Source organism: Callithrix jacchus, chromosome 2 (genome assembly GCF_049354715.1).
Source record: "Callithrix jacchus isolate 240 chromosome 2, calJac240_pri, whole genome shotgun sequence".
NCBI classification, from domain to species: Eukaryota; Metazoa; Chordata; class Mammalia; order Primates; family Cebidae; genus Callithrix; species Callithrix jacchus.
Window position 1 is genome coordinate 196,736,242 of NC_133503.1, and position 12,787 is coordinate 196,749,028.

Genomic DNA, 12,787 nt, shown 5'->3' on the forward strand with positions numbered 1-12,787 from the left:
AGGCAATACCATTCAGGACATAGGCATGGGCAGGGACTTCATGACTCAAACACCAAAAGCAATGGCAACAAAAGCCAACATTGATGAATGGGATCTAATTAAACTAAAGAGCTTCTGCACAGCAAAAGAAAGTATCATAGAGTGAACAGGCAACCTCCAGAATGGGAGAAAATTTTTGCAATCTATCTGTCTAACAAAGGGCTAATATTCAGAATCTACAAAGAACTTAAACAAATTTACAAGAAAAAAAACAAAAGACTCCATCAAAAATTGGGCAAAGGATATGAAGAGACACTTCTCAAAATAAAACACTTATGCAGCCAACAAACAGATGAAAAAATGCTCATCATCACTGGTTATTAGAGAAATGCAAATCAAAACCACAAGAGATACCATCTCATACCAGTTAGAATGGCAATTATTAAAGGTCAGCAAACAACAGATGCTGGAGAGGATGTGGAGAAATATGAACACTTTTACACTGTGGGTGGGAATGTAAATTAGTTCAACCATGTGGAAGACAGTGTGGTAATTCCTCAAGAATCTAGAACTAGAAATACCATTTGATTCAGCAATCCCATTACTGGGTATATACCCAAAGGATTATAAATCATTCTACTATAAAGACACATGCACACGTATGTTTATTGCAGCATTGTTTACAATAGAAAGTCTTGGCACAAACCCAGATGCCCATCAATTATAGACTGAATAAAGAATATGGGGCACATATACACCATGGATTACTATGAAGCCATAAAAAGGGTTGAGTTCATGTCCTTCGCAGGGACATGGATGAAGCTGGAAACCCTCATTCTCAGCAAGCTGACACAAGAACAGAAAACCAAACAGCACATGTTCTCACTCATAACTGGGGGTTGAACAATGAAAACATATGGACACAGGGAGGGGGACATCACACACCAGGGCCTATTGAGGGGTGAGGGGCTAGGGGAGGATAGCATTAGGATAAATACCTAATGTAGATGATGGGTTGATGGGTGCAGCAAACCACCAAGGTACATGTATACCTGTGTAGCAAGTCTGCACATTCTGTATATGGACTCCAGAACTGATAAAGTATAATAAAAATAAATAACCAATAAATATGCTCAAAGCTGAAAATGCTTTGGAAATATATTTCTGAAATATATTTACAAAGCATTTTCAAATTAATTTTTTGCTTGCCTCCATTTCAAAATTAACCAAAATGCTTGCATCAGTTAGAAATGTTAGGGGGTTACAGAAACCCATGAAATTGTGGTTTAGTTACAAGAAGCTGTGTGTCTTATATAAGAAGGTGGAAAGTTGGCATTCCAGGGCTTACCAACACCTTTCGGGGCAAGGACTGCTTCAATCTTTCTACTCTTGTTGCAAGTGATTCTCTTTTCTATTGTTGCAAGCAAAAAGGGAAGGATGGATGGAGGGTGAGCAGGGTTGATGAGTGGGGATGTCCCTGTGGCACAGCAGCGGAGCTGTCCAAAATGCTGCTGGCAGACCCAGGCACCATCTCATCCGGTGAAACTCCTAGGTGCAAGAGAGGCTGGGCACTTAGTGCTTGACCTGTGTACCTTGCAATTCCAAGGTGAAGGTTCAGTTAAGAAGAAGGGCAGAATGGTTGATATGCAGACAAAAAGCTGTCTGCTATATGAACTGGCCATTCAGAGATGACTGCTATCATTAGATGTTTGTTTGATTAAGGATACACAAATATTTTTATAATGTGGGGATGAACTTATTTTTCCTTTAACATTATATGTGAATATATTGCATGCAAAAGCTCTGAGGCATTCTTTTTCACCCTGCTAAGTAGCTTTATAGTTTCCATATCAGGGATATACGATCTGTGTTTTGGGGAAGTTAGGTGGTTTCCAAATGTTATTACAAACAAGGCTGTGATGAATATAGTTGTAAATATGTCTTAGGATATTTCCTGTAAATAAAGTTACTGGGTCAAAGTTATAGACATATTTAAGGCTTTGGACTTGGTTGCTAAATCACCCTTTGGAAAGGTTATCTTAATTTATATTTCTATCTTGTTTCTAAGTATCTTCACTAGTTCTAGAATAATTATCTTTTAAACATTTTTTCTGATAAAATCGTTCTGGAATTGTAAAGAGTGCTAAGAAGATACAGATACTTAATTAGATGATGAGGTCCATCAGTATAAATGACATAAACCATATTGGTGAGGAGATCACCAGACCTCATATTAGAGCAGTGCCTTGCTTGTGTGAAATAAGAATGTAGTTGGTGCCTCCCAGTTGGTAAATCCCTGTGTTGGAGTGCACCGTCAGTCCTTTTCCCCAAGCTTGTTTATATTAGCAGATACCCTTGTGGTTGTTTCTCACTTGTTTTTAGTTTATTCCTAACAAGATAGCCACCACTTAGGAGGGCCCTGACTGAGAAAGAGGTTAGCATCAGGTGTTTCCAGTGAGTAAGAAACACGGGAGAGAACTCGACAAGCATGAAATAACAGAAGCAGATGATTACTTACAGATCCCAGTGAGAGGAAGACGGTGTGCCCCACAGGGCCAGTGGGAAAGGGAGAGCCATCAGGACGTGCATGTTCCATCAGCAGGTGCATGTTCCATCAGCAGGTAGGAGCAGGAGAGAGGAAACAACAGAGCTGGGAGCATACGCCTTACTGGGTGCAAGTTGTCACCCAACCAGGCTTCCCATTGGAAGTTGTCATTGGTGGGTTTAGAGCAAACAGGCAGGGCTCCCGTTGATTCATGCTGTGACTGAGAGGTGGTCTCTGCAGCATACCCGTGCAGTCTGTGTGGGTGTGGGTGTCAGTAGGGGTGCGTCAGTAAGGATCTCTGTAGCTGTCTCGTAGTTCGAGGCAACACTATACTGGATCCACCACCCTGAGAAACTGGGAGGAGATGGAGCCCTGGAATCTGTATTGGGGTGATTAGCTGTGCTTCTGACATGAGAATGTTACACTCTGACTCAAAATGGACACTGAGACAACATAAAATGGTAGGAATTCACTGCATTGCTCGTCTTTAAAATGGAACGGTCTCCTGTTTCCAAGTTTATAAAAGTATAAAATGAGATCCTATGTAGAGAGAGCATTCACTGCAGAGCTACAAGCTGTTTTATAATACGTTTCCGACTTTTTACTACGCTGCCAAAGACCTTCATTTTATACTTTCTTTTTTCTTTGAGAAATGTTATAGAGAGCTAAAATGTGAAAGTTGGGGGAACTTTATTACCAGCCTGAAGCTATCTCTCCACTTTAGCATTTAACAAATGGAGACAAGTTATATAAGTATTGGGTAAATAACATATAGTTTGGAAATTACAGTGTATCAAGTTGTGGGTTATTTGTTGATATTGACTCACCTGAGCTAATTTAATTCTCATGCCATGCTTACTGAGTCAGATTCCCTCATGATTCACAGTTTTCTAGGAGAACACTGAGGCTTAGAAGTTTACCATTCCTGAAGTGAACAGTTAAGAAGCGAGGGAGCCAGGGTCTCGGCCCAGGAAGATCTGCTCCGCAGTCCAAGCTCCTGGCGGCTAAGCTCTGACACCTGTAAATTACGCTTTTGTTGATCCCCCAACACTAGTCTCACTACTCTTCAGCGCAGTGTCTTTTCTGACAAGGCAATTGGAGTGGGTCTAGACGAGGACAAAGAGCAGGTGATCATCTCCCTGCTGGTGACTGACAGTCAGGCCAAACCAATATGGGGTGTGCAACGGGAGGAGTTAATTAAATTCAGCATCTCATCTCAGAAAATGGGGTTAATGCAGGTGTCTGTTTTATACAGGTGTGACTAGGGATTAAATGAGTTCTTTTAAAAAGCAAGCTGATTCCTGTAATCCCAGCACTTTGGGAGGCCGAGGCGGGTGGATCACGAGGTCAAGAGATCGAGATCATCCTGGTCAACATGGTGAAACCCCCGTCTCTACTAAAAATACAAAAACTTAGCTGGGCATGGTAGCACGTGCCTATAATACCAGCTACTCGGGAGGCTGAGGCAGGAGAATTGCCTGATCCCAGGAGGCGGAGGTTGCGGTGAGCCGAGATTGCACCATTGCGCTCCAGCCTGGGTAACAAGAGCAAAACTCCGTCTCAAAAAAAAAAAAAAAAAAAAAAGCAAGCTGATTTAACATAATTTCTTATTCCTTCTTCAGTTTAGCATTCATTCCACCTCCGCCTCCCAGGTTCCAGCAATTTTCCTCCCTCAGCCTCCCCAGTACGTGGGATTACAAGCATGTGCCACCACTCTTGGCTAATTTTTGTACTTTTAGTAGTGACAGGGTTTCACCATGTTGAACAGGCTGGTCTTGAACTCCTGACCTCAGGTGATCTGCACGCTTCAGCTTCCCAAAGTGTTGGGATTACAGGCATGAGCCACCATGCCTGGCAGAGGATTTAACATAAGGCTTTCCTTGATTTTGATTTGATTTGGAAAGACTGGTCAAGAGTGAATTTGTGGAGCACTAGAAGAGCTTCCTCTGCATTTGGAGATTAGTCAGGGGCACATCACCAGAGCAGACTCTCAGGATGAAGCGGGCAGAGGGCAGGGCTTAGGAAAGAATGGGAGGCTTGGAGTTCTCTGTCATGCATCAATTTCTCCTTAGGACATTTTCTCTGAAAAAGAACATGTAATAGTCATGAATAACAGGAAAATGCTATAGTCTGAAAGCTCTGTGAAATTGTTCTCAGGAAAAAATTGAGATTATTGCCTGAAGTAAATATAGTGCTAATAGTATGTCTGGAAGGAGTGCATACCAATGTATTTATTCTTCCCCACTTAATCAGACATTTTTATAACATTCTTTAATATTTAAAATGTTCTATTGCAGAGCATGATACGTACAGTCAATAGTGGAGTATTATACATTTCAAAATTGCCAAAAGAGTACATTTCACGTTTTCACCATAAAAATGTTTTGTATTGGAGATGATGTATATGTTAACTAGGTTGATTTAATTATTCCACATTATAGTCATAGATTATAACAATATCTTGTATCTCATATATTTATATAATTATAAATTTACAGTGAAATGTTGGTAATTCCAATAGGTTATTCACTTATTCAATCAACAAAAATTTCTGGTACACACTATATTTGGAGATAGGGTCTTGCTATGTTGCCCAGGCTGGTCACCAACTCCTGGGCTCAAGGGATCCTTCAGCCTCAGCCTCCTGAGTAGCTAGGATTACAGATGCATGCTACCACACCTGGCTGGAATACACTTTCAATGCCAGGTATCCTGCCATGTACTAGAGAGACATTGATTAATGAGATAGTGTCTCTAATCACGATGAGGTCACACTTAGCCAGTCTCCAAGAGAAACAACACAATGCAGTCAGTGTAAGGGGCTGGGAGAGGAGCTGACCTCTCAAAGAGGACAGCCTGAGTAGAAAGAAGATGTCCTTGCTGCCTCCTTGTATTGGTCCATTCTCACATTGCTAATAAATAAATACCTTTATAATTTATAAAGAAAAGGGTAATTTATAAAGAAAAGAGGCTTAATTGGCTCACATTTCTTCAGGCTGTACAGGAAGCATGATGCTGGCATCTGCTCAGCTTGGAATAGGGGCAGGCGGAGGATCTCAGGAAACTTACAATTAAGGCAGAAGATGAAAGGGGAGAAAATTAATACAAAGAATTGAAGAAAAGACTGTAATTATGCCTATGCTCAAAGGAGTAGTGCAATTAAATAACATCTCATTAGCAAAAAGAATGTTAAGTAAGATATTACAGAAACAATTCAAATTATTAAGTGCACAGACTATCTCTTAAATTATAGCAACATAGAAATGCCGACTGAATGGTTCTCATAGCACCTAATCAGTTGTTTTGAATCATTTAAACATCAGGTCACATGGCCATTATTAAAATTGAAATTAACTTTGAATAACATTTAAGGAAATGTTTTATGTTCATGGCCATATTACCACTTTTACTTATAACGGTGTATTAATACATCATAGTTTGTGCATTATTTGTGCATAGTTTGTGCATAGTTTGTGGAATGATTCGAAACTCTTCCACCACTATAGGAAAATTAAATTTTATACCCTCTCTGATATGAGATCATTTCTTTTGCATTTACATTGTACATAAAGAGGTATGAGTTTGCAAACAATCGTGAATTAATGTCAAAGAGTATTTAAAATACTGAATTAAAAGATGATTGTCAATTGGCCCTTTGCTCTCTTTCCTTTAAAAGAATGCTAAATGTCATGTTAGATTTTGTGTTCTGTGAGAGTTTTTATGAGTTATCTGTTTATAACTTGTATGTGCGGTCAGGGGAGCAGTAGCTGGGTATTATATATTCTCATCAAATCCAAAAAGACAGGGTTATTCTACAAAAAAACAGTCTGGAACATATGATACCATATTACACAATTAACATTATGCATATGAAGTTTACTATTTGTTTCTCTTCCATATGAAGTCAGGCAAAGCTATAAAAGAAGTTAGATAAATTCTGAGTTCACAACCATAATGTATGTGCAGAAAGCAGAGCAAGACAGAATATAAGAAATAACTTACAACTGACAGCACTCTAGCCTGCTTACCTGAAGGTAGGGCTATCTGAGAAACATCTGCTGTTGTGTTTCTTTTAAGAGAAAATCAGGAAAGTATGCCTGAATTTTCTGTAATAAAATTAACTTTTTATTTGTTTATTTCTTTTTCTTAAATAACCAAATTTTTTTCCTTGATAAAGTTTAGAATATTTAATGAATCTATCTGCCAGTATGCAGGCATGATTCCTACTATTCCCTGCATTTATTTTCTACATATTTAAAGGACAGAAGGCGACATCATCACTACAAAACATGAAATTGATTATTGGAATCTTTTATTGGATTGTCAAAGAAGGCCACCACTAAATAAAATTAAACTCATTATATGCCCGAGTCAGAGAACTGTTTGCAGAAACGATTTCTCCAAACTGAGCAAGATTTCTATAGGATTCTGAGGAATGTGTGGCTAAGACCTTGGTGGATTCGAGAGGTAGAGGTATTTAGGTATTTGTTACTGTTATCTGGGTGATCATTGTTATAGGTGTGTGTGTAGTACTGTCTGGCTGGTAGTCACAAGAGTTGTTACTGACATGTCTATGCTGCCAACCAGTGGATTTAAAGTATGTCCTGTCACAGGTTGTGTGGGTTTGAGAAGTGATGTCATGGAGTGGAGTTGTCATTGATTAAATTGTTCCTGGTGATTACTCGCCATGATTGTAGGACCGTCTGTCTTTTTCTGACACTGTGGAAACTTCTTTTCTCTGATTTTGGTGAACTCTTATCCAAATTTGCAGTAAAAAATGTTGATTGTCTGTAATATTGAAGTTTAATGTACAAAAACCTGATGCGTAGTGTGTTAATATTTCACGTTGCATTTGCCTTTGAATCGTTTTTTAACAACTGGGTGTAACATATCATTACTTCCTTCTCTATTTTTATAGGCCCGATTATCTAGAAGTGCTGTCCTTTTGTAGTAGTAGATGTGGTTTAAAATGTTTGAGTCTCTTTGGAGATTTGATTTGTAGTATTATTTAAAAGGAAATACAATGAACAATCATAACAGAGAAAGTATGATTAGGGACATATCAAATTACATGATTATGTTGAATTGCGGTTTTATATAAGTAAAATTACAGTCACCCTGTCTTAAATATTTATCAGTCTACCATTTGTTACGGATAAGTAATGATTAGAATATCCTTGGTAAAGGTATAATTTAATAGCATTCATTGCTCTACTGGCCATTTTGCTGTTTTTGGCAAGTGGTAGTATGTGACATTCTTTAAGATTCAGATTGCCGAAAAACATAGACCTACACAAGTGCAAGTGGTTATTTGTACTTAGGGAAACATGGTGAGTTAAGAGAGAAACTGCTGTGAAAGAATTGCAAGCCCTTCTCTTGGTCCAGAGAGCTAAAAGCATGATGTAAATAGTAACAGAGCCTGGAGGATAAGAACTATGACATCAGTCTGCACAGATTTGACCTGCCTGAGTTCTTCACAGAAATCTAGAAATGAATGAAGTGGTTTAATCTGCTCAGGATTTTATTGCACTCTCACAGGGTACCTTCACTCATGCTGGTTACAAAGGATGAAACACAGCAGTAGCAGCTTCCAGATGGCTGACTAGAGAGGCATCTGGTACTTGCCTCCTCCATAAAGAAGAACCAAAATTGTCAGTAGATAATAACATTGCAGATATATCATCTAAGAGAAATCACTGGAATTCAAAAAAGAAGTGACAGGAAACACCTAAAGCAAGGAGGGAGAGGGAGGAAAGGCAATTTCCAATTAGCTGAGAGCTTTCATGTGGGAAAAAGGTAAATGAATAACCCCAAGAGGTCAACTTTCCCATCATAAACTCTGACATGCTAACCATGGGAAAGCCCCTAGGCCATCACAGGCCTTGAGACTAATGTAGGAAGCTCCCTAGAGACCACACAAGGCATTGATCCAGAAAAGGAGCTGGTGCTGGATCCCACACATCTTCCAAGCTCTAAGCAGCTGCAACAAGGTAGCATATTGAGAGCCCAGCCCCAACCAGCCGGCCTCCTGCCTGAAAGCCCAACAGCCCCTGACTCCACATCTCTGAAATCCCACTAACATTTCCTCCTGCAGCCATTCCCACAGCTGTCTGCTGCCTCCAGGGCTGAAGTGTAAGCCATCATCAAAGACCCTGATGCCCTAACAATGACACTGCTGAGTATTTTCATCACCTCCAAGGACAAACTTCCTTGAACACAGCAGCTGTCACTGTGAGTTGCTGCGGCCAAGCCTGAAGCACCAGCAAACCGTATGCTCGCTGGTCACCTATATACTTAATGCTCCTGCCACTGAAAATGACTCCGCCCTCACCAGTAGGAGAGCTGCAGCCCATCAGCCTCTACAGAGACTCCCCAGGCCCCTCCAGAGCTTTCCACTGTGGACCTGGGGCTTATCCCATCTCTGCCTATCATAGCCAGCACCCATATGCCAACACCAGGGAGCCTGAGGACAGGTATACCAAGTCTATCTCTGCCCCAGGCTCCAGTGCCCAGGCATGCTCTCCAGGAGCTTGGGGCTCTCCCAGTTCAGTCTGCCACTGTTGGCACATCAGAACTCTGCCCAGGGGCTGAGGTTGTACCCACCCAAACTGCTGCTACCAACACAGTGGGAACCTACTCACATGCACCATCTGTGGGCTTGGGGCTGGACATCCAGCCTGTTACAGCCACGGTCAACACCAGCCTGGATCACTTGGACCTAGAGATTAGTCCCACTGCTGCTACTACTGTCACCCACTCTACACCCGCTGTCTGCCACTCATCTGCCTGGACCACTGCTACCACTACTACTGGCACCTGAGCAAGCCACCTAAAGACCCAAGGATAGGCATGCTTGGGTCACCACTGCAACCACTGGGGTCTGAGGATAGGCTGACCTGTTGTCCTTGTATCCAGCAAAACTTCACTACAGCCTCCACTAACACCATCTTTCTCTGACTCCGACATACCCAGCCACTATTTCCCTTGCCTGAAATCAATGCAATTCCAGATACCAGGCAACTAAGAACAGTCTCTATGCCCAAATTATTCAAACTGGCCAATTCCTGAATCCTGCTCTGCCTTGGCCTTACCTTTCCCACAGAAGCTAAAAAAAAAAAAAAACAAAAAGAGGCTGTGGCCAATGCCCCCTTCTTAATCCTGACACTGGCATCCATTTGTGGTCCGGCATGGCACACTGTGCTTCACTTTTTCAGGAGGACTGTGAGTAGCATTAAATACTTCTTTCAGTGGTATTGACCTTTCTGTGTCATTACTCGATTACCTTTGTAAGTTAACACCTGGGCACAAATCACTGATACTCAAAATCCTCGTTGATCAAGACTGATGGTAGATACAGAGGCACCCATGCCAACAAGAAAGCCACATGATTTTACACTTTGGTTTACATACAGTTTTAACGTGCGATTTTCAGGGGGAAGCATGGAAGCTGAGGCTATTGATTTTTTTTTAATTGCATTTTAGGTTTTGGGGTACATGAGAAGAACATGTAAGATTGTTGCATAGATACACATATGGCAGTGTGGTTTGCTGCCTTCCTCCCCATCACCTGTATCTGGCATTTCTCCCCGTATTATCCCTCCCCAACTCACCACCTGCTACTGTCTCTCTCCTATTTCTCCCCCACAGACCCCAGTGTGTGATACTCCCCTCCCTGTGTCCATGTGTTCTCATTGTTCAACACCCACCTATGAGTGAGAACACGTGGTGTTTGATTTTCTGTTCTTGTGTCAATTTGCTGAGAATGATGGTTTTTGATGCTTTTTTGATGTGGTGTCTTCAGAAAGGTTTTGGAAAGTTGTTCTCTGTTTCGTAGACAATGTGGGATACTGGTCCTTCGAATAGCCCTTGTGCTCTCAATATATACAAGTGCCCTGATCCATAGGCAGCTAATTCTTAAAGAACAGAGCACCTGCTAATCTTGTTGTTTGGAGATAAAGATCGTTCTTTTACTCTAGATGTCAATACATCTTTTCTTTCTTAGCTTGCTTATGTTCTAGGGCGTTTGTTCCTTTTTTTATTGTGCTAACGTATACATGACATAACATTTATCATTTAACTCTTTTAGAATATTAAATTAATATGTCATGAAGGACGTTCACATTGTTGTGCAACCATCACCACTAGCTATCTCCAGGATTTTTTTATCATCCCAAATTGAAACCCTGTGCTCATTAATGACTTCCCATTTCTTCCAGTGTCCTGGTAACCACTATTCTGCTTTCAATCTCTGCAAATTTGACTATTGTAGGTATCTCACATAAATAGAATAGTACAGTAGTAATACTTTTACACTTGGTTTATTTATTTCACTTAACATTATTTTTGTAAGGTTCATCCATGTTGTAGCATGTATCAGAATTTCATTCCTTTTAAGAATAATTAATATTCATTATATATTGTATCAATTGATTATTCTATATGTAGTATATGGAATACACATATACATGTGTATAATATATGTGTGTGTATACACACACACACACATATACACACAGCATTTTGCTGATTTATTCACCTGTCAATGGATATCTGGGTTGTTTCTACCTTTTGACTATGTAAATAAGTGCTGTTATCCATTTTGATGTATTTCTACTTTCAGTTCTTTGGGTTATGTAACTAGAAGCTGAATTGCTGAATCATATAGTAATTTTATGGTTAGCATTTTGAAGAGCTGCCCCACTGTCTTCCACAAAGGCTGCACGTTTTATACTCCCAACAGCAATGTACAAGGGTTTCAATTTCCCCACATTCTAGCCAAAAGTTTTATTTTCTGTCTTTGGGATAATGCTTTTCTAATAGGTATAAAGTAGCATCAAATTGTAGTTTTGGTTTGCATTGGAAAAGATGATGAGCATTTATTTCATGTGCTTATTGGCCTTGTGTATATCTTCCTTGGAGAAATGTTTATTCAAACCCTTTACTCATTTACTAGTTGGATTGTTTGTCATTTTGTCATTGGATTTCAGATATTCTTTCATTTTGTATGTGAGCCCGTTTTATTTTTTAACATTTATTTTTAGGTTTGGAGATACGTATGAAGATTTGTTACGTGGTAAACTTGTCTCATTGTTACACAGATTATTTTGTCACCCTTCTTCCACCTTACACTTTCACGCAGACCTCAGTGTCTGTTTTCTTCTTTGTGTTCATAAGTTCTCATGATTTAGTTCCCATTTGTAAGTGCAAACATGTGGTATCTGGTTTTCTGTTCTTGCATTATTCTAAGGATAATAGCTTCCAGTTCTATCCATTTTCTAGCAACAGAAATGAGATCATTCTTTTTTATGGCTGCATAGTATTCCATGGTGTATATGTACCAAAGTTTCCTTATCTAATCTGTCATTGATGAGCATTTAGGTTAATTCCATGTCTTTGCTATTGTGACTAGTTTGAGATTACTTCACAAAGGGGCAAGTCTGTCTTGTCTTTAGCTCTTGACGTACTCCAGAACATTATTTGAAATATTTCTGAAGCCTATGTTTAAAATATGTTTATTTTTATTTTGATTTATCTTAATTTTGTTTGTGAGTTTGTATATATTTTTCTAATCTGAACTTAAGGGACTTAAAGAAGACATTTCTTTTGAAAGTTCACGTTTAAAGTGATTTTCTGGTTCATGCACAGCTGGATTATTTAAATCTTCTGCCGGATTTCATGTTGTCCTGCTTTAACTATTTTTCTTTTTCCCTTATAAGGGCCTAAGAATGAAAGGAACCTGATAGTACAAAAATTATTTTCCATGATAACAATTATCAAAATCCTAAATTCTAGCACTGATTTCTATTTGTCTTTGTGAAACCTGAAGAACTGGTTTAAAATTTAGGGTAAAGCTCTCATGTTATTTCTACACAGAGTTTAAGTTCATCTTCTATAGATCAGGAAAAATAAAGGGGATTGCAATGTCAATGTGAATTTTTCCTGTTCAAACAAAAAACACAAGCAAAACCATGAGGGAAATGTATAACAGAAGGAACAGAAGGAACAGAAGGGGTATGAGTGGGTGGTGAAGAAAGGCCAGATACAGAGAGATGCAAGGAGTGTGGGTTTCAGAAAACTTGAGAGGTAGTGAACATTCCTAATAGAATGTTTGAGGAAGTTTGACCTGGACTTCTTACTTCTTTTATGCTAAATCATGTAATTAGAGAAAACTGACCATATGTTTGATATTTTATTTTCCTTCTAGCGACTCTTTTAAATGTATTATTGATGTATCAAAATGTCTCCATTACAGCTATTGCAGTT